General features: G+C 37.6%; 1 protein-coding gene across 9 annotated transcripts in view; it reads left to right on the forward strand.

Annotated features, from left to right (window-relative positions):
- nrxn2b (neurexin 2b) overlaps positions 1-24,348 on the forward strand; it is an 811,982-nt gene that overhangs the window by 91,639 nt on the left and 695,995 nt on the right. The gene's annotated exons all lie outside the window — the stretch shown is intronic.

Below are 24,348 nucleotides of genomic sequence, written 5' to 3' on the forward strand. Positions count from 1 at the left end.
ACAGTTCACCTCTCCCTTTTTCCTTGTGAGAGGATAATACCAACTGCCCTTTTTTTTATAGAGATGAAAAAGCAAGACTGGCCTCAGTGTGATTTCATTTTCTCTCCTGCTGGAGCTTCTTTTGGCAGCGGTGCTAACAGTCACTTTACCTGAAAGCAATCGCAAGAACTGACAGTTCCTTTAGTGTGTGATTAAATATCAATAAATCTCTATTTTTTTTTCTCTTTTACTGAGCAATGAATAGTGATTTGGATACCAGCTTGCATGGATAGGATTGGATTATCTTTAGCACTGGATGATCCAGAGTACCCACACACAGATTCTATCAAATATGTAGTTGGAGGGATTGATTAAAGCTGATACTGTAATCCATATAATACTTGAAAATGGAATATTCCATCAGCTGGTGCTGCATGACTCTCATATATACTGTTTGAAGAAGGATTTTCTACTTTTGCTGTTTAATGGCACAGGAGCTGGTTAAAGCTTATAACTTATAGTGATCAAAATGTTGATATTCTGCTAAGCGCAGAAAAAAAATCACATTTTGAAGTTGCAGTGTTTGCAAAAATCAAGGATTGCTATCAAAATCGCACCTGAATGAACTTGTTCACATGATAAGTCACTAAAAACCATCTCTGTTTTTCAGCTTTTCTACAAAGTAGTGTTATGATTTAGGGTACAACAAACTGACTTCTGAAAGTGGCGAGAAAGCTTATAAAAATAAAAATAAATTATTATTGCAAAATGTTGTTACTGCAAAGAAATTGTCCTTTTGGAGGTCAGATCATTTCTTAAAACTTGTGAAAGTGTCATGTATTAGGCGTTAGTGCTCCCTAAACTGGAGCACTTCATATTAGTTTCACCTTGAGTTATAAAAATACACATGTAGCGCTCTCCAAAATAAATATTACATTTCCTTAAATACAACAGAAAGTCGGCCAAAGCTAGCAGAAGAAATGCCTTGTGGCCTTTTGCCAAGAACCAAAGATAAATCCTAAAACCGCTATTATCTGACGCCTCTCCATTTTTGTTTCCATGTTGTTAATAAGGTATGTCTTATTTACCATGCTGACGGTACCAAACCAGTACACCATTCCAAAAGTTAAGCAGATTCAATAAAAGATAAAATAGTTAAAATAGCCCCTAGTTGGCCTGTTTTAGAACAAAATAAGTTGAAATCATACACTAGCATTGTGAGCCAGGACATTAGCATACACAAACTGTAGCACTGCTGATGATTATCACTGGATCCTTCTTCTCTTCCTGAGTTTGTTCAGATTCAAACTTAACACAAAAATCCTGAAATTACTGCTTGCATTATTTTGTTGTGCAATAGGAAAAGAGAGGCTGTATTCCTTTTTTTAAATGTGGATAAATGAACAATTGAAACCAGAAATCAATCCGAAAAGTGAAGAGGCAACATTCCGACAAAAATGAGTTTACTCTGCTTTTCATCCTCATGCACTGAGACTAATAGCTATCACCCAAAATCCAGGTGATGAATAATCAACCTGGTGTTATCCCTTTATCCTTCCTCAACATCGGTGTTGGTTTTAAGCTGTGATGGTAATGGATTTTTTTTATTTTACAAAAATATATAATAAATGCTAATATCACTCATGGTTATGGAGGGATGAACATACAATCGCAAAGACGAGGCTTCTACATGAGCTGATGAACTAGAAATACATCTGTTTTCTCCAGCTGCACTCAGCTGAGTAACCACGGCGATAATGCCCGGGTTAGTTACGATGTTGGTATTCAGTGCTGTGTGTCACGCTGCGCAGGTGGCCAGTAGCAGGGGCGGAAGCTGGCCAGGTAATATGTGGAATATTACTGAGGTGGAGACGGTGGTAGTGGGGGAGATTATGCTGCTTTAGGCGACCTGGAAAGAGATTCCACTGATCTGACCATGGGTATGTTTTCTGTGCTGGACAAAACCTATGAGTTTTATTCATTTTTATTTGCATAGTAGTGAAAGGTGTGCAATTAAATAATAACTGATGTTTTTCTAGAAGAAACCAGAAAAAACAAAATAATAGATAAGCTAGAGACAATAAAGAGTTGATTCAGAATCTGTAGGAGGTAAAAGAAGCGGCTCTGGCAAAACGTTTTGATTTTAACCACATTCACATTTGTACAAGAAGGTTGACATAGAACTGGTTGATTATTTTTCATCAAAGATGATGGTAGAGTTGGTTATTGGCTGCAACAGTGGCCTATATCCTGATTTAAGATACATGGAAAGATTAAATGTAGCTGGATTTCCATTACAAATGTACACAAAACTTTGTTTTTTTTTTATGACTTGAACTTTATTGATTTTCCAACAGAAATATAGCCTTATTACACACTTGGCATATTACAATTTAGCATCAGCTAAACAAAGTTAGTCCTTGTGAATTCTTCAGGCCAACACAGTTAACAGAAATTACTTGAACAAAAAATAAATTAATTAAATAAAACAAATGAATAAATACAATAACAAATGAATAACAAAAAATTACTGTAAAAGTAGAGAAAAAAGGCAAGACACAGACATCAACATGTACACAAAACTTTGTGAATGTTCCACTAAGGTCGACAAAACACAATTCCGCAATTGCAGTGTGTCCAGTTAAAATTACGAGTGTCAATAAATTAAACTTATTGACAAACTATCTGATAAATTTGTTAAGTTTAAAAACATTAAAAAACCTTCCACGTCATCATCCTCCAATTACTTCCTGTCCTCTTGCGCCAGTGGCAACATCTGGTTGTCGATGAAGTGACACGTGTGACGTGAAAAACGTGTTTCCATTGCAGTTTTGGGAAACAAACCAATTTAGATACGGTCAAAGATAAAACACCTTAAAACTTTTTATGCAAAAACACATGTTTTTTTGTTTTTTTTAAATTGACATATTTTTATTATCTTTTCAAAATGTGAAATTGCGCAGTTTTATGGTCAATGGAAATGTAGCGACTGCCTTGTTCCGTTAACATTTCCACCAAACCATCACATTTTCAGATCGAACAATGGAAAATATCCACCAGGCACTCCCAACTCCCAACTTGTTACCACGGTAACAAGTTGGTAAATACACAATAATCAACAGATTTTCTGTTTGTGCATGTGTGTGTGTGTGTGTTACAATGACATTTTTTGAATATTACTGCTGTAGTTTTGGAACCTCACCAATGGGAGATATTGGAGGGAGGCGTTTCCACACATCCTGCCCAGAGAATGGAATCTGGGACGTCTTGCACAGAAAAATCAAAGAATCAAGGGACTCATTAGCAGAAGATTTACACTACCTGAACCCGACCTTACAGTTTGACTGAGAAGAAATACTTCAGTGTGAGTTTATAATTTTATGAATCAGATGCAAGGAATGACAGTTTCCTTCTGGGGAGACCAGGTGCCTTTTTATCCATTTTCCCACTGCGCTCCTGGATAAGGAAATAAAAAAAAAACGTCAGAAGTGTTCGAAAAGAGTGAAATTCTCAAATTACGACGTTATATTCAGGTTTTAAAAGATGTATCGCATGCTTGACTCTGTCTGACCTGCACACAAGTGAAACTTTTTGGAATCTGAAAATAGCTACAAGGAGCAGGAAAGTAAAAGGAGACCCCCTTCTGTTTCAGCCGCTTGAAATCCTCTCTTTGTTCTCGGGATTTTTGGCAGTTCAGTCAACTTTCACTGCCGTGATTCTTCAGTGGCGCTTCGCTAGTTCACAGATCTGCTCCACACTCGATGCTCAAAGAGTTTAAAGGGGTGAGCGTAAGTGCAAGCGCATCCTGTAAGGCCTGCCCTCGGTCCAGGCTCTCACATCAGTCGTTTCTCCTTCATATGCAAGTCCATTCTGCTCAGACGGAAAGTCACACAATGCACAATGTTTTGGTTTTCCTGACCTGTCGACTTTGTACTAAGGGTCAGATTTCCACGAACGTGCCAGGCTGTGTGCATCACGTTTCAAATACAATACTGCTTTCTTCATTTGGTCTGTCAAACCCAGAGATTACTGGAAAGGTCTCGAGTTGTTGTCCTGTCATCAGGAAGCTATCATGAAGAAACTACAAGTGGCCTATCAGAAAATATTTAGAATCCTCCTCAGACTTCCAAGATAGCCGTTTGCTTGTCACATGTTATCCTGAGCAATGTTCCAAATTTTTAATGCTTTGCCGAGGATCAACATGTATGAACTGATGTGATGCCTGGATGTGTCACACAGCTTAATAGTACGAGATCCGTCAACTGTAACGTATAGTGAAACGATGTTTTTTCAATATCGGAAAAACTGTCTACTTCCTGACTGATTGTTTTTTTGACTTGATGATTTGTCCAACTTACACATATATATACCAACTCAATGCTAAATCTGTCTCGTTGGCATGACAACTACCAATTCATCATTCCCGCACTTGCAGATCTAGAAAAAATGTGTTTAATTGTTCATGATACAAAAAACAATTTGGGGGAAAAACAGAAGCTTGAGCTACTGTTTAGCTTGGTATAAACCAGCTTATTGTTCTACGCCTCGCGTCATCCAAAGGGTCTGGACCGCCAGCTTGTGAGAAACAATTGCGTCGTAGAGACGTGGACTCTGTTAAAGTTTGAACTGATTGGCACTGATTTTACCCAATCGCTGTCATTTGGTCGTGAAATATGCAATCCTCCAGTTCATCCATAAAGGAAGCTATGAAGCTAAAGGGAAATTGCGTGCTCTGTAAATAACACCGTAGGAAGCAGCACCACAACATCTTTGCCAGCAATAAAATATCTTATACATTCCTCTTGCTCCAACATAATCATTCATAACTCTTCCTTCTGCTCACTGATTGGCTCGGTTGAAATCTAAATGGAGAAATTGAGCTTTATGGAGGAAAGCCCACACAGAGCACTGTAAGGAGATGAGAATCAAACAGAATGGCCAGGCTAGCCACTTTCAATAATCTCAGCTGAATCAAAGGTTAACAGTGGAAGCTTTGGAAGTGGAAGACCACTTTGGCCTGAAGAGGAAACAGAAAATACCTTCTTTCACCTCTTTAATTCTTGTTGGGTTCTACTGCTCTTGCACAACTGATTTCCAGCTACATCAGTATGGCTCAGGTGTAAACGTATCATTCTGAGAGGTTTTATTTTCAATTTTACACAGCAAAGATTTCATTTTAAAATGCACTGTTTAAAGAAAAAATGTTATCATTTGTTGGGTCTCTTTTCTTCTGCCATAGTCAAAAACTGTAAACATTGATTATCAAATTCACCAAACTGATAAGTAGTTCATGCACAGGAAAAGAAAAAACTGTTACAGATCATTGGATAAAATACAGCTGAACATTAAATGGAAACTTTTAACTTTTTTTGGATCAACTTGCTCACTTGTACAGCGTGAGTCGCGCTGGTTTATGAAATGTTGAGAATCGTTTGGCATTGCTCTGCTGGATTAAACGGGCATCCTGCTTACCCTTGTAGCGTCGCGGGGGGCCTGGTGTCTGTCTCCAGTGGTCACTGGGCGAGAAGCGTGGTGCAAACTGTTTTTGCTTATTAGGACCAACATGCAGCGTGACCCACCTGGAAGTTCCTGACTGTGTAACACTTTGTTTCCACGTTTGGCAGAAATGCTTTCTTTGCATTTTTGACATCTCACCTATAATTAGAATTCCTGCTGCACATCCCATAAATCTTTCCCATCTGGTGACTCACTAACCCCTTATTCACATTTACTCACTCGGAAACTTTAAAGCTCATCTTTTTTTCTCTTAGCCACCAACAGACAATAAAAAATATTTAAGTTTACCTTAAAAATTTCACTCAATTTGGAATTAAAAAAAAAAGCATTTTCCAGACACGTAGCACCTTTTCATTGCAAAATCGACTGTTTGCTATGAAAATGTTTACATCAAAAATAACGACTTCACATCACAGCCGTATCTGACTCCTTGATAATGGCCTCTGTCTCTTTAAGAAGCTTTTACTATTTCCAACACTCCCCCTTCTGCACTTCATCACAGCAATGCTTTTTTTTTTTTGCCTGTTTTCGCTCAAAACTGGCAAAATATTGCATTAATGTATTAAAAGATCTTAGGTCTTCCTGAAATTGGTAATATTATAATTTTGCCATTAATCATAGACTCCTGTTTATGTAAATGTATTTGATAGATTTAATTTTGAAACCTAAAATCTGATAAAGAAATCTATTTAGTCCAAAAAGTTTTATTTTTTTCCATTTCTTTGCAACAAACATGAGTCTTCGAATCCAAAACAAAGCTTGAAGCTGCTCAGAGTAATTTATGTCAGCATTGAAAGACAACAGACTTTGTAATAGCTTTTGAGTTAACATCTATCTTTCCTCCTCAGCATCTGTCTCCCAAGCAATATTGGATTTTTAGCTCTGTGTTGAAAACAGCGGCTCAAAGCAGCAGCTGTCGCCCACATTACCCCTTATTTTTCTATCATTAAAGGTAATAAGATAATGGACCTCCTGCCGGAAATGGGCTGTCCAGTAAACCTCAGGGTCATCTAGAGATGAACTACACATGATAATCCTGATGGCGGTAATTTAGTGGATGAGTCAGAGATGGAATATAAAAGACAGATGAAAACTGCTAATAACAACTAGATTATCTTACATTTGTGTTTTTATATTTGTTTGTTTTTAACGTTATTATTTACATTTGAAGATTACTGCTTTGTTTTTTACCTCGGTCACATTTGTATACAACACCTGAAGTTTATATACTCTGAATAAACGGACATATGCACCTTCCTCTGCATGACCTCATGAGTGAAGAACATTATGTGGAAATTGAAGCAAAAGGCGTAATAAGCCAGGCAAAGTTAACGCCTGTGGCATGTAGCTGTGTGTTCGTAAAGTTACAGTAAAATATTCACAGCACAAATTTGAGTTATTCAGCCTGTCATAAGAGGAAAACTATGTGGATTAAATTCTCAGTCATATCACTACCTTATGCATTTATTAATGTCAGTTCTAAACTAAATATTTAATGAACAAGCTAAAGCTAGAGCTGAAGTTTGACGCTAAATATATATGCTAAATATATATATCAAAGTTAAGTATTAGCATTTACCATTACTTAGCTTCAAATGAATATTTACATTCATCTAAATATTTATTTACCTAGCTAAATATTTAATTTGAAACTAAATATTAAGTTTACAAAGGAAATGTTTACCTTCAAACTAGACATGCTACCTATTTAGCCGATATGCAAATTTATGTGACAATAACTGGAAGTGGACTGTCAAAATAAAAGCGGAGTTTTGAGAGCTTCTATGTACATTTCTGCCGGTTAACTGGCGCAGTTATTGTTAAACCTATATATTGGCATTAAAACAGCTCATCCTCCCTTTAAAGCTAACATGTTTTACACGTCGAGAGGAAAAGAAACAATGAGACAGACGAGAGACATGAGCAACAGTTGAAGCCTATCAGACATGCCAGCGGGAGATTATAGAAACGTTCACAAGACCCAGCTTTTCCTTTGGTTGCCCACTTCTGGTTATCAGCAAATGAATTAGCAGATCATCTAAATATTTAAACCTGAGCTAAATGTTTAGCTTGAAGATAGATATTTATTCTGCAAGCTCAATTAAATATTTAACTAGGTAATTTTCAATAGATGTTGAACATTTAGCTCACTAACTAAATATTTACGCCCAACTAAATGTTTAATTTGAGGTTAAATGGGTAGTTTGAGGGTAAATATTTAGCTATCTAGCTAAATATGTAGCTCAGAGCTAAATTTTGAGGCTAAATATTTGGCTTGCTAGCTAAATATTTGGCTTAGAGATAAAAATTGAGGCTAAATACTTATGTAACTAACTACATCTTTAGCTCAGAGCTAAACATCTAGATCGACATTCTGCTCCAATCCAACATCTCCCCGTTCTTTTCTTGACATACTGTAACACACATTTTCTTCCCGACATTCATCACTGTTTCACTGCAGGGAACTAAAGCACGATGTGCTCACTGCATTCAACGGCTCCCGCCTCCGAGAGGTGGCATTTTTCGAGATCTATGAGGGTGTTTATGAGAAGCTTGAAAAGGGCATTTTGCAGATTTATGGTTGACGGGCCTAACTGATTTCTTGTGTGTGTGTGAGACGGCGGTTCTCCACACACCCTACGATATCAATGAGTCCGTCAGACGCAGAAATTGACAGGGACGGGGTGGGAGCCGGGGGCCGGCGGGGGAGAAGGGCGGGCTTTCGAATGAATAAGTAAAAAGGGCACGTCAAGCCAGTTTCATGAAAGTACATTAACTTTTATTTGTTCAAAAAACATGCCTGCGTAATTAAAATGGCAGATCGAGGTAATGGCGTTCCAATAAACGGCGTCGAGGCGGAAGCGGAAAACAATGATGCAGCGCTCACATGTGTCTGGGACTTAATTGCACATTATTGACAAGTGACCTTTAAAGGAGATTGAGGTAGATTCCCGGTTGGACATTTTGAATTTGTCTTGTATTTCTGGATGTGTGTGTATGTGTATGTGTATGCGTGTGTGTGTGTGTTATCTCTGTGTGTCTAAATATTTTTGCTATATAGGACTAACTCATGTGTGAGTAAATCACGTCCGTACAGTAACCAAGAGGTCTTATTGCGTCTTCGACTTTCATTTATTGGCTCCATTATCCCCTCCTGGCGAGGAAGTGGAACAATAATATTTTTGACAAATAGCAAGTTGTCGAACGGGCTTTTACTACACCTTGAACAGAGGAAAAAAAAATGGAATATTACAAGCTCACATATAAAATTTATGAGCAGCTTTAACAGTGAGACTTGAAGCACTTTTATCCAGGCTCCCATAGTACTTGCCTTTACTTTACCACTTTCAAAAGCCAACCAAAGCAAAATATATATAATTTCAATATCGTCCCAAAAAAAAAAAAAAAAAAGCAGCAAGAAGTAATTTCAATAGAAAAAAGGTCCTTTCAACCTGAGAAGACGGAACTAATTGTTGAAATGTGTTCAGGAGAAGCCGCCCGCTTTCAGCCGGTCCCAGTCGGACGCCTCTCCCTCTCCACTGGATAATTGACAGCAGCTGAGAATGTTTTTCACTGCGTGCCATTAGCAAGTCCGGGGCCTTAAATGATGGATGGTTCTTGATGGTACATTGATAAGACTAATCAATTCTCCATCCGATTAATCATCTCCTTGCTTTAATATCTGGGAGCAGTGACATGAGTGATGGTCAAGATAAAAATTATTTTTTTTTAAAAATTCTCAAAGCGTCTATAAATTCCATCTGAAGGTGCGTGAAGCTGCGACGCGTCACCTTCCCCAACCTGCATGCAGCCTGGCTTCATTCTGCTGATAGCGGGGAGATTTGCCCCTGTTTGTTCGCTGTGTGTGTCCTGATAGCCTGGCAGCCTGGTTTGTTTGTTTATACTCTGTCTAGGTCAAAGCAGATGCCCTCGCTCTTCGTCTGTCTTCTCCCTCTCTTGCCAAGCCGATGAGTCTCTTGCAGGCCCCGTTGTTCTGACCTTTTCACAGGACTGTATGTGCTGTAAGGTAATGTCACAGCATTCAATTCTCACATCCGCTGCCGCACTCCGTCAGACAAAGCTGAGTGTCGTCTCTGGACTGTGTATTTTGAAGGTTCAAGTGTAACACTGGATGACATTGTTATTATTGCAAACAATCAAGTAAATCAGACTAGTGTGGTTTTGGTCGATGTAAATATTTGAAACAAAATTCTTGGCAGTGCGTTGCCAATATTTTAGGCCAATACTGAGGCTTATTGGGGCAATATATTTTTGACATTATCAATCTTTTTTATCTGTTAATTTGTTTCTCTTCCATAGAAAATATGCAATGGTCAGTTATAATGTAATTAAAAATCCACTTAATTAGCTCTTAAATCTAAGAGTTCAGAAAAGTTGTATTAATGTCTACCGCTGCTATGTAGATATCTTTGCATTCTGTTTGGGTCATATTTTTCAATCTCTCCAGTTTTCTCTATTAGGATTTTTTGAGCTATCATGTCACAGCATTTGCTGCAGAACTGCTAAATAAGGTCATGGACTTTCAGCTAACCAGTCTTCCCAGTCAGCCATTTTTATTTCTAGCAGCGATTTTGTAGTTAAAGTGCAGGGATGCTGACAGTACAAATAGATAAGTCTAAATGTTCTGTTTATGGCTCTCGTTCTTTAATTATTTGTGCAAACAACATGGAGTTTCCACTTGTTTCATGTATTCAGGCATTTTAAAGAGGTTCTCCACCAGCATCAAAGACACTTCACCTGTCGACGGAAACGACGCACAGCAAAGTTGCAAAACTGCAAATAACGCTGAAAATACAAACTATAATTTATTGTGTGCTAATCTGACATGATGATTATTGTTTTGATCGCAGTGGCATCAAGCTTTCTGCTTATCTTAGCGCTGTGTGCTAGCTTTTAGCTCCTTCAGACTGCTACATTATTTGAATAGTCTTGTCACATATGCAGTTTAGCATTGTCTTTCTCTTGGGGGACTGAACGCACATAAGCCAAGTGTATTCAGTGACATTCTTAGCGCTAGTGTTAGCCGTCTCGCTAACTATTTGGATGTCTTGTTAACAAGACATGTTCACTCCTATTGTGGTAGCATTTTCTGACTCAAATATGTGAAGTTGGATGGACAAGTCTTCCATTCGGTGTTAATCATTTTGGGAATTAAAAGTTTGTGCGCTGCTGGATATTTGTATGGATGTGCAGTGGAACGCTGTGCGATCTGTTAGGGGTGGTGGGATGTGAAGGAGACCTCACCAAAAAAAAGTTGCTCTCAGACAGGCATCAGAACAAGGCTAAACGAGGGACAATAATAGTTGCAGTTCCACTTTACATTGACCACAACTGAATGATTAAAAAGTGAAAAGAAAAATTTTAAAGCATAATATGTTCACTTTAAAGTGAGTTGAATAAACCAATAGTTTTTATTTATTTATTTTTTTACTTCTATAACTCTACTGTTATGAAAGTGGAGAGATTTTAGGTGTCTATGTATTGTGATTTTCCAGTTCTGAAAATTTGGGTCAAAACAGGCAAAATACACAGAAGAAACACACATTTTTGTCATTGTGAGTATTTTTATGTTCAACATTTTTATTTCCCCGTTGTTTTTATCGGTTACTGTAACACAACCTTTTGCTTGTTTTGTCTTCAAACACACCATGTAGCTAAAACTTTCAAAGATTTGATGACCAAAACAGCATCAACCAATAAAATGGGCCGACCTATGCTTCTCTTTATTAACATACAACATGACAAGGCGATAGAGGTAGTATGGCAATTTTTTTTGTCAATTATTGATTTAAGAATAATAAAATTAATATACAGTAACAACTTTTATGTGTTTAAAGTGGATGTTATTGGATCTTTTGCTCATTAGCTAATTGCAGGTTAAAATTGTGATAGTTGAAAAGGAATACATTTTTTTTATCTCCACACAGTAACACTGCATGTTTTTCATGACCCAAAGACTGAATTTGCCTCTCAACCATTACTCACAGAGTCTTTGTCTATACAGGCAGAGAAAACTAGTCAATTCAGCACTTTATCCATTTTCCTACTAAAGGAATTTGCAACTATACTAACAGCCTGATGGATAGATTCAGCGTTATTTAAAGGTTTTAAAATACCCTTGGTATATCTTGACATCAGTAACCATCTAGCACTTAACTGGAATTACTTTGACTGATATTTTGAAGATCACGATATTTAAATCCGGTGTCAATTTTGAAGAGTATAAAAGTTAAATATCAGATGATATAACAGTCGGTGGATTTTTTTTTTTTTTACTAGCTTAGAGTTTTTCCGCTTCACTTAAATACTGCTGTGGAAAAGCTCACTAAAGGCACAGACGTGAGTAATTTTCTATGTACACTTGCATAGTGTGCAAAACAATTTTTTTTGTTGCTTTGTTTGTAGCATTAGGCTGGAAGCTGTTGTCATGATGACATACATGCTACTTCTCATAGCTTGTTGCTGCTGCTGTGTTAATTTTATGACTTTTCCTTTCTGCGAATTGAAAGTCAAGAAATGATTCACTTCAGCCAGCTGACTGGCAGTTTGCAACGACAGCTGGGATAGGTTGGGGTGCGCTGCTTTAGCTTAAAGCAGTGTTTCTCAACCTTTTCGAAATAGTGTCTGTTTATTCTTACCATACAGTCTCTGTATTAATTATTGCTCAAAAGGTCTTGCCATACCAGTTTATTCCTCTGTATTTACTTTAGTTTCTTAGTTTATTCTTGCATTTTCTTCTTCATTCATTTCCATTTAGTTTTATTTGATTTGTATTATCCTCTTTTGGTTTATTGCTATGTCCATTTTAGTTTCTGTCCTGTTGCTAGATTTATTTTATCGTTTATTGACCACCAGTTATATTCATTCATCACCTGCTGCGCCTCCTATTCGTCATGTGTTTCACATCATGTGTTGATTTTTCACTGTTCAGCGTCGGATTCTCTGTTTTTATGCCATAATTCACATAAAATGAACGCTCTCTGTGGTATCACCCATGGAGGGATTTCTTGATTTCTTTATTTCAATGGGTTTATTTTCAGAGGGATACAAAGTTGCGATTTTAGTAATTACATGTTTATAAGAGCGATTTTCTGTAGTCCTTCCATGGAAGCGGGCAGCTTTCAAACGGAAATAAAACACTTTTTAATATAAATTGCTGCTTTGACATGATCACAGAACTGCCAAAACATATGTAGCTACATAAATACCAGACAAAGTGAATCACAGCAGCGTCATCAGCCGGTGTAACGCTGAACTGATGCGGAGCGGAGCTGCGCCATGAAGCTACAAACACTGAATAGAAGAAGAGCTGCCATCGATACAGTTGCAGCCAAGCATGATTTAATGTTACACAATACAGTTTTACCAAGTTGCTCAAAGTCTAAACTGGTATTGTTGTGGATTTAAGGTGTAAAGTTTACCTTCGACCAAACGCCCCCCAAAGGCATCCCAGCGCCCCCCTTTTGTAAAAATGTCCGCCAGCGCCCCCTGCCGTCCTCTGAACACCCCCTGAGGGGCGATACCACCCACGTTGAGAACCGCTAGCTTAAAGGTTTCACCATTAGTATGACTTTTCTTCTAGCTGTCTGTAATGTAATCGGCTGTGAAATCCTGTTGAGAGAATATTTCATATGAATTTCTTAATTTTTTGTTTTGTTTGTTTCCAAAGTACGCAGTTAAAAACCAGACCCTTGTTTTATGCTTGACTTCGTACACAACATGTGGACCCATTGAGAAACGGTTGCCTGGAGGTGTATTCTCTGAAGTTTTAAATTTTACCTAATTGTTAACATTTGGCCATGACTTGTGTTATTTGCCAGCTTAATAGAAAAAATATTGTACTAGAGAAATCCAGCTCAATGGGAGAAATCTGAGATGGAGAACTAGAGGGAGATGAGAATCAAGGGGAATTGCATAGGAAGACAATGGCCATGCTAGTTTTATAGTGGTCATACTCCTACTTTTAAGTTCTTTCTTTTCTTTTTTCTTTTTTTTAACAAAATGAACCAACAGAAACACTGCGCAGTGCTTTTACGTTTTTGAAATCTATTATTTTTATGAACGTGGATTCTGTTATAATAGCAGAGTTTGATGCAATTGCATCTCTACACATGCTTTAGATGATTAGGTGCTTTTTGTTGCAGAGGAAAAACAATGTGTCTGTCTGTTTCCTCAAGCACTAAAACCCCCCTACATTTTTTTAAAAGAAAAATTAAGTGCCCTAACACAAAGTTCCCGTTTCACTTCCTGTTACAAACAGTGCAATGAAAAATCATTTTCCCCACTTGTACTTAAGAGTTGGGAGACACGACAGTTGGTACGCTTGAACTGTATGTGGCCACTACTTAACTTCTTGGCTGGAGGTGCCTCACAACAGATTTTCAGCTCTCTGCAGACAAGCATGCGTCTGTTTCTGATGTGCAGCAGCCACTGTAATCTCCATGCAAGACAACGGGCCTCATTGCCAGTCCGCTAGATCTCTACAGAAGAACAACTCCTGCTGCGACATACTACTCTAAAATAGCCGCATCCGCTTTCAGATGGGGGAAAATCTCATGTGGATTATGACAGTGTGCGCTGAGACATAGTCGAACCAAAGCAGACATTCCCTCTAACACACTGCAAGATAATGTAGGTCAACATGCACTCATAGCCACACGTTGTTGAAGAGACATACTCTCTATTTGCTGTCATCACCTTGTAGAAACCCTGACTTTGACTTTTTTCTTTTTCCATGTCATGTGAATTTTGCATCATGCGCTTGTGAAAACACAGTATTACATTATTTGAGTTGGCAGGAATGTAACAGCACTCAGGCTACATGGAAAATGATATTCCTTATCCACTAAGACAATTGGTCCTTTTTTTTATTATTATTATTTTTTTACATTAAAAGGACTTTAAAATGTAGCAATACTATGAAGTGACATTTGTGATTTTGAAACCATAGTTTCCATAGCTGTGTTTCCATTGCAAAGCAGCTCAAATCTCTGTTCCGCTAACATCATTTCGCAATTGCAGTTTTAACAGTAAGAAGTGAAATTAAAATTACATGACACACAACTTTTTATGAATGGTGTGATGCTGAGCCGACTGCAGGTTGTCTGAAAACAACAAACAAACAAAAAACCCAACAAACAAACCATCAGCCTCCTACTACTTCCTGTCGTCTTCTTTGTCGTTTTCACCAGTAGTAACGTCTGGCTGTTTTTCGTGCGACTCCTCTGACATGAAAACGGTGCTTCTGTTGCAGTTTTGCAAAATCCATCTGATGTGATACGGAAAACCACATCATTCTATCGCAAAACATTTCTAGCAAAGGTTTTTTGTTGTTTTTGTAATTGGCTTGTTTCCATTTAGTGAATTTATTTTTGGAATTTAGATTTGCGCAGTTTTATCTGCTAGTGATAATAGTGTTTCATAATTACAGTGTTTCAAAATGTGTTTGACCTTCTGTTTGTCAAGCAGCAGAATGAATGCAGGACACAGCTGACTGTTGAGTATCGTTGGTTATAAACGGAGTCTGGTGTAGCAGTGCATATTCTTATAATATCCAATGTTGGAATACTTTTTTTTCGTTTTGTTTTTACTTTGTGTTTGAGTTAGAAGAATCATCAATTGTTGCACAGAAATTTGCTGCTGTAAATCACAGAATACATCTCCAAGCTAGAAAATAATGACAGGCGTGCTCTATAAAACCCATCCAAGCTGTACAGAAAAAAAAAAATCAATACTCTCTGTTGATACAATACAAGGAACGAAATAAGCAGCAATCGCAGTGCCACTTTGTTATAAGCTTTCACAAACGAAGACAGATATTTCGTCCCTGCTTGGCGTTTAATTCCCGCTCTCTGCACTTCTTTCCCTTTTAAGAATCCCCTCCGTCCATGTAATCCAGGGCCATGCTGCTGAGCACACCGGAGCCACTGCGGGCAGCTCCAGACAAAGTCACATTAGCTTCTCTTGACCTCGCAGCTGTAATCGGCTCTGGGGAGAGGCAGGTGGTTAGTGTTTTGCAAGAGTCCCTTGCTCAACGTTAATAGTTTTGTAAGCACAGAGCTGAGGCTGAAGAGCGAGGATGCAAGCGTTACAAGGGGCTTACCTGGAGATTAGAGCATCAGCAATTCCCCCACAATCCCACCCTACAGATTTAACCATGGTGACCCCTCTACCGGACCCCTGTGAGGAGGAGGTTCAGCTCAGAACCAATATATTCATATTAAATTCAAACAGAAAATGTATTAATCTTGATCAGTTCTATTTTTGTTTCAATCTAAGGAACACAAAGCCAAACGCTGTATTTTGAATGCGTGTCAATCTGGCTGCATTTCCATTCGCCGTAGCATTGGGCAAATTGGAATTCTGAAAATAAATGCAGCAGTTTCAAAAAAAACTTCCGTCTTTAGATCTCAAGTTTTTGCACTCGGATGAGGTGGATCAAATATCTCTGCCTTGTTGTTTACATCGGGGTCTGGCACAGAAAAGTTTTCATCCACATGAATCCACACAAATCCATCCTGAGCGTTGTTTTAAGGATGCCAAACCAACAGGGGGCAGTGTAGTGCCAAGCTAAAACCTTTGTCAGCCAATCAGATTGTTTCCAGACAACCTCAGCTTCCTGTTAGAAATTAAACCTGACACCATTTGTGTGAATGGAAATGCTGCATTATTTGCTACACAGGACCCTAAATCTTTTTTTTTTTTTTTTTTCCATGAACACATGCTGAGTTTTCTAAAACCTTCTCTTTGGTTTGATTTTCCATGAATACTCATTTTTAGTGGTATGAAATAGTGTTTTTGAGTGGATAAACAGCCGAAATGCAGACAAAAAGCCTCCGTTTCCCCAGATATCTGGCTACGTGTCGGCCAGGCCCTAAGAGTGAGACCAGATAAAACTCCAAAGATTCTCTGCCTCAATAAATTGTGTGCATCCAAAAGCTGCTGCGCACCGCTCCAGTTTCAAAGACAGATGAGAGCGAACGGGGAATTGGCAGCGCCCTTCTAATAAAATCACAACGGCAGCTGTGCCGTAGCAGCGGGAAAGCCGGCTAGCTCAATCCTAACTCAATCGAGGATCATCAACAATTGTCACTAAATCAGCCCCTTTAGTCTTTTACTTCTCTTTCAATTCATTACAAGTGAATGGGCCTTTATTGGCATGACAGTTTTAAGGGGGACTGTCGGAGTGTGTGGAAGCTTGTAATGTCGGATTGACACAGGCAATTTACAACGGGATCAACGGCGTCTGGAGGCCAGAAAAGCAGCGCAAAAGTAACAGACAGAGAGTAAGAGATTTACCTCTCCACCCCCAAAACCTCATTGTACATCAAGTATTTTATTGTCTTTCAATGTTTGATCTTTTTTTCTTACTTTTTATTGTGTTTATTTTGGTTTGCTAATCTTCCTTTGGTCCCAGCTGCTTTGCTGCTTTATTTATGAGTTTATTTTCCTTTCCAAGTTCAACATGGCGTCCATCGAGACTGATGTGCAAACTGCCTTATTTTATCTCGTGTTTTCATTTCTCCCCAAGGACTCAGACAGTCAAAGTACATTTAGAGTGTGACGCACCATTACATAAGACCAAACTCTAAGAAGCACTTTCTCATTCCAACTTCTGTGGAGTAGCACTGTGCAACAAGATAACACATTATATTTACCAAACTGGAAATGTGGAATCTGCACAAAGCTTATCTCTGTGGTAACCTCGGTGTTACAGGACATGGTATTCAGTTGTGTTTTGTTAAATGTAGTCGGTTCTTCCTTCACTGTAAGCTCTACAGAGAAGGAAGGGTGTATCATCTTCCATAATAAAGTCATGTGAGATGATAACTCCCATAACTTTACCCAGGGTAATGGGGCAATAGGGTACTAGCAGTACCCAGTACTATGAGTACTGCTGGTACCCATACTATCTGGGTAATACTAGAATAAAGAACATGTCAGTGGAAAAACTCCCAAAAGCCAGGAGGTAATCCTAAGTATTCAGAAAAGTCTGCCACAGAATAAGCGCTCCACACGCTTAATCAACTAAAAATTATATTTATTTTCAAAAGATACTATATAATGAAGAAATTAATGCTCAGAATTCTTTTTCGATGTTGGTTATAGACACAAGCCAGCATCACGCTAAAAATAAGACAGGTGATCCGACTTAAAAAAAAAAAAATCAGAGTTAATTTATTATGTCATCATATAAAAAAATAACATGTATAAACTCCATGTTACTTTTTAAGTTAAAAAAGTTTAACAAAATATTTGTTTTGTTAAAAACAAATTTATTTATTTATTTATTTTATTTTTATTTTTTTAACAAAACAAAAAGGTAAAATTGACGGTGTATTCATCTGATCTCCACTGGAAAAACAACATCTTACCTGGCATTTTTGGTCTAATTTCTAGAGCAAATGTCTTAATAAACTTGAATTAAAACAATTTGTTTTAGTTCAGTAATTTATTAATCTTGATGAAATGGTACTAGTTCCAGTGGCAGATAATTTCACTTGTAACATGAGAAAAAATGTATTGCCATAAGTGAAATAATCTGCCAGTGGAAATTCTTTCATTGATTTAAAGCAATTATCGTCTTTAAACAAACTCCTGTTTCTTGCTGGAAAGTTATTTGTAAGTTAGTTTTGTCTCATTTCAAGTGAACCTGCACTAGAAACCAGACAAAAAAAAAAGTACTTGGAAGGATTTCATGTTTTTGCAGTTCGTCTGTGCAGCTTATCTAGAATTGTCAGCACCAGGCCGTCTTTCTGCAGTGTTTTTATGTGTGTGTGAGACAGATTTATGGTTAATGCACGCAGTAAGAACACGCCCATTTATTCACACTGCTTGTTTTCATTGCCTGAGACATGACATAAAGTTCAAAAGTGGTATAGAGTTCTGTAAAGCTTTTCATCCCTGTACACTTACTGTTGAGAATTATCAACTTTCTTGGCGAATTGCACAATTGTTCAACTCCCATTTCAAGAAAAAAAAAAGCATCGACATGGAGTTCTAAAAAGAATCACACGAGTCACACTACTGAAAGTGTAAAATAAGGCTTTGACTGGGTATTCCTGCCAGACTTTTCAAATTAAAATATGTCTTTCAAGTCGGCGCCTCACCTTTTAAATCTCCGCTCTCATCCTCCTTCCTCCTCCCTCGTATATGATAAGCCGTCTGCCAAGACTTCTTACATCTCGTATCTCCCTCAGCCCCTCTCCCTCGGTATAAACTTCAACTCTCTCTCACTCTGCGTTTATCATTATCTTCTCTCTCTCTCTCTCTCTGTCTCCCTTCTCTCTGTTCCTAGCTTTGCAAAGATAAGACTCATTCCCCCCAGTGAGTTCTTGGAGTCGATAATAATGTGCTGCTATCATCGATAATCTGTCAGGCCCCCTTTTCCTGCGCCCCGGTCTTCACTGTACCTCTCGTCCCCTTCTACACACCATCCCGGCAATCAGTGAGGGGGGATAAAAAAAAATAAAAAAGCACATCTAGTCACACACTGATGCTAATTTAGATGGACGAAGTTGAATCGTTCCAATCTTTTTATCCGGCGCTGGATGTTGGTCCTGATCAAGGCGGCGTTTCATTGATCAGGATTGGAATTCCTGAGTGCATTCAGCCTCCTATCTCTGTTGTTTTAACTCAGGTGAACTAGAAAGGCAACACAGCTGCCTTCAAGAAGTGAGGTAGGGATGTGAAAGCAGCTGATTGGAATTTCACATGGAACAGTGGATTAATGAGGTTAGGGTGGCCATTTATCGTATCGCTTATCGTGATAAATTTCAGTTATATTGATGGTAAATGTTAATTTTATTTGCTATTTTCTCCACTGTTTGTTCCAGGGGAAAATATGAAAAATCTGGTTAAATACAGTTACTGTGTGCAGTTTATTGATAAATTACTCATATAAGTAAGCAGCATTCTAAAGAAGCCGACTGTTGAATATTTTTCAAGAACAGTATTTGTGTTTGTGGTGCTATGAATGCTGAGTGATGCAGATATACACTTACCTGAAAAATAAGTAATACATTTTTTTTAATCATAATCTTTATTGTTATCACAGTAGCACCACAAAATATCACAATAAAATTGAACGTCCGTATAACCGACCCAAAAAATCCGATCTGATATCGAATGACTCCAGGTTTCTGATTCGCAACAGAAAAGTAATATTTATTTCCTCATAAATATAATTTTTAGTTTTGATTAGTAACTCATCCTGAACTTTCATCTTGATAAACTACATAAACCAGAAATAACTGATCACATGATCTTACCTTTTATGGACATGATTGTGATTGTTTCTTATTTAATGGAAACACCGTAATCGCAAAATAGTTTGACAGCTTAGTGCCGGTTATATTTACTTGAGTTAAGTTATGAAGAAGTCTCTTTTCTCTTGAGTCTGGTTCTGCTGTGATGTGGATCTCATCACAGCATCTCGTTGATTAAACTCCAACTGAAACGGCAAGCCCTAAGCAATTTTTCATTCTTAAACTATTCATAAACTGTTCTTTTGTTTATTGTAGGCAAGAATAACGAGGGAGATAGGTTCTTAAAAATCACACGCGAGTGCGTCATTGTTGGGAAGCGATTAACGGGCGCGGTAAACCGCCACCATCTGTCACCTTCAGCAGACATTTCAATCATTGCAAACTTAATTGGACTTTAACTTTTGTTTGTTTTTAACATCACCTGGCGAGAAACTGACTAAACATGGAGCGAGCTGCTGGATTTCAGTCAGAAGGCCTTGTCGGTGCCTGTGACAGCTTATTTACAATCATATAAACCGAATTAAAGAGGTGGCTTTATGCAAAATTGACTTTTTTAAGCCTTGCATCTTGTTATAATGTTCCACTCTGATTAGAAACATACCTGGAGTGCTGCTTTGAGTCTTTCTAGCACTTTTGAGAAATCATTGAATCTGATAATTATGGAGAAACGGCTTAAAACCAGTCAGATTTTTTCCACACTAAGTCCCATTTCAAAAGATTCATTTTCCCTTTTCTTTTCTTTTTTTTTTGTACAATTCAATAAATACATTTTATTTCAATCTTTGATATTTTTCAAGTTGGAATAATTACAACATTATTCTGATAATATTATCACTTTTTTCTTTGTTAAAAAACATTAGAGTAAAAAAATAAGAATCTAATCTAATACCCAGTCATAGATTTTACTGAATTCAAAGTCCTAATAAGCATAAGGTGTAAAACCTGCTTGTCAATCAAGATATCTGTCTTGGGCGCGCTGACAGCCAAGTGCACAGGTGAAAAAAAAAAAAAAAAATCCCAACTTTAAAAAAGTTACATCTTCAAAATCCAATAAAAATTCACTTTATCAGCCAGCCCTCACCATGACGGAGAAACATTGTTGTGATGTCCTGCTGAAGGTGGAGTGTCAGAGTCGAGACTTAAAGAGGCAAGAGGCTCATTTCAAGGTGTCATTTGAACATTTACATTTTTTGTTTTTATAACAATTACAGGTAACAGTTACTTGTTTGTGCTAGAAAATTGCACTATGTGCCGTGAAACACATAATAGCCCTTATTTAATGTTTAATTAGAAGGCAATTAGAGCCTTCTGGTCAAACAAGTGATTAATTGTTATATGTTTTTAAAGACAATGCAGAAGAAGCATCGGCTCAAGCTTCTTCTGGTGGGGGGAGGGGAGGGTTGCCCCCCCTTTAGTTTCACCCCTGGTTTGACTTCAAATAAATAGCCTGTTTGTAGTTTTTTTCACTCAGCCTGGATGAAGTCTTAAAAAAAATAAAGAAGGGTAAACACACAAACCTAAATTAGAATGCGGCAGCTGCATTGAAAGCTGCTGTCTAGTCTTTGCTGATAGCTCAAAAGCTTCTCCAAATAGACAGCAGCTTTAGATGTCGTGAACAGAGACTGTTTTTGAACAACCAATCATGTCATTACTTTCACAGCTTCTCCTTTTTAAACCTACTATTTGGCAAGTGTGTGTGAATTCTGCCTCTAAGACCTGTTCTAGCTGACTGGAAGAGGAAGAAAGCCTCTCTTTAACTGCGTGAACACCCACACTGTAATTTACTACCCTGAAAACATCACTCTTCTTTCATTTAATGTTAGTGTGTAATGAAATTGGCTGGGCTGCTTAAAACATGTTTCTGATCAATACATCTGAACTCTTAAGGACCTTACGGGGTTTATTTTTTTTGTTTTGTTTTGTATTTTTCTATCAGGCATAATAAGGAGTAAGTGCAGCTTAAGACGGTTGGATGTTTTTGTACGTCGAAGAGAGTGATGCACAGAACACGCCGTACCTTTTAAAAGAGAGTGACGACTGACGCACTGTGTAATGATGGGAAGCTGAACAGAAAAATCTCAGGATGGTGTGAGCTGTAGAAGTAGCTACGTTTTAGAGTATGATGAGTAATGTGTTTGAGGAGAAGAAGGCATCAGGATCTTTGAAGAATTCTGATTTGTTTATGACTACAGCAAGTTCATTATTATTATAAAGTTTATTTGATGGGGACAGACACACACCGACATAGACAAACTGAATAAAACATCATCCCATGTTTGCATCATGGTGCAATAGCCACAGCTAATTCGCAGCACTTGTCCCTAGTTGGGCTTTTTTTTTTAATAACTCTAAAAATTGAAGTGATAGTCATTTAAAATAGCACAAAATAATGTATACAAACAGTAAAATGTAAAACATCAAAAATGGATACAGTTCTGTTTTTGACATAACCAGAGTTTTGTTTGATTTTTGAACGTACCAAAACTGGTTACAGACTTTAAATGAACAGGAAGTGAGTTCCAAACTGCAGATCCTCTCACAGACTGAGCACTTTGAGCAAAGGTGGTTCTTCGAAAGGGGACCTTACAATTTCCATCCAAAGCTGCTCTGGTAGATCTGCTGTTGCCCTGCAGTCTCTGTACGCAATCACTTTTGACTTCCCAACTCATCAACGTAAAAGGCAATTTTGAGTTATTTTGGGCCATGATTAGAGTCTATGATGGTCAGAGTATGAATATTTTGTTCTACTCATTATAAAAGTGTCCATGCATTTTTAAAAGTCTTAAATCTTAAAATTTTGTTTCTAAAATGAAAGACTTAAAACATCTTAAAATGGCCTTAAATATGTTCATGTTAACCTTGTTTTTTTTTTTTTTTGTTTGAGTTCTATGCAAACATCATCATTGCGTTCTGTGATTTGAGGCTACCAGGAACTACCGTGTTTCCCCGATAGTAAGACACCCCCGATTGTAAGACGTATCGGGGGTTTCAGGGGGGTCGGCTAATATAAGCTGTACCCCGAAAGTAATTTCGGGGAAACACGGGGGTATTGCCGCCTCCCTCTCATCTAGCTGTGCGCCGCCTCCTGCCCACGTCTGCACCGTCCCCCTCTCCATACGTCACCGCACCGTCCCCTGCACTTCCTTTTATAAAACTGTTTTGTGGTGAATACAATACTGTTCAGGTTGTTAATAAATGTTAATTTTATGGTTAAAACAAAAAATTCGACAATTTTTTTCCAATATAAGACATACCCCGAAAGTAAGACATAGTGGGGCTTTTGGGGATAAAAAGAAAGTAAGACACTGTATTACTTTCGGGGAAACACGGTAGCTGCCAACATTCCCTTACACATTCCTTAAATGTGCTTCTTTCATATTTTTACTTGAATGTGAATCTTTATCATCCAAATAAGCCGCGTTTTCTGCTGATCCAGTCTTTGTTTTCCAGTTCTGTTGTTTCAACATTTGCTCCTCATTGTTTTAATATTTTCTCCTCCTCGTGATTTTTTTCACAATCCAAATATTCACTAAAGTCTATCGTTCTTTTTTTTTTTTTTACGTAGAATACAACTCTGAGGTCCTTATGGGAAATCTGTTGTTTCTGTAGCACATAATCAAAACCTGAAATATGGAGGAAACTGAAAAACTGGAGTGAATGTGACACTAGAACCTAGAGATGGGCAGCTCGATCCAAAATATTTTTGATTTGCTCTCAAATTATATTCATGTGAAAAATGCCCCAAAATGTATAGGTTCCGTTTGTTGTGCTAACATGTTTTATGGTTACTTATAAACTTTGACCAAATTCTGACCTAGGTTTCAACAAAATAACTCAAACAAATCTACATAAACACCCAAAGGTCAGACCTTTGGTGTGTCAAACCCAAATAAAAAGTATTGCTAGCTATCGCTATCGGCAGCCGCAATACTGACCTTGTATTTACTTGGTACCACATTAGTGCCAAAATATGCAGCATTACACATATATTACACACCTATCGGAGATGCTACTGGCTGGTATGTGTGGAGAACCCAACCAAGAGGTCATTTCTTTTTCCTGTTTGGCTATTTCCCTAAGAGCACAGGGGAAGGCTGTATAGCTTCTGTGTTCCTGCTAAAATGGCTTCCACTGTTTGCATTAATGCATATGAAGACATATTTTGTGTCTAAGCAATTAAAATAGACTTTTTTTTCTGAAGTGAATCTTAAGTACTTGTAGATTTTAGCTATTTTAGCTAATTATCTATTTGTGGTGGTCCAGAATACCTGGACTGCTCTGTATGCAGTTTCTGCCGGCAGGTTTTGTGCAAATGCTCCTGTCATTTTTTGCCAAAAGTGATATATATATATATATATATATATATATATATATATATATATATATATATATATATATATATATATATATATATATATATATATATATATATATATATATATATATATATTTCTTTTTTTTTTCCTTTTGGCAGAAAAAAAAGAAGATATTTTTATTTCTTTATTTTTGCCAAAATAACTTTTTTTAAAAATACTTATTTTAGGACGCTGACGACATGTTAAAG

This window comes from Poecilia reticulata, chromosome 18 (genome assembly GCF_904066995.2).
Source record: "Poecilia reticulata chromosome 18, P_reticulata-male-v2, whole genome shotgun sequence".
NCBI classification, from domain to species: Eukaryota; Metazoa; Chordata; class Actinopteri; order Cyprinodontiformes; family Poeciliidae; genus Poecilia; species Poecilia reticulata.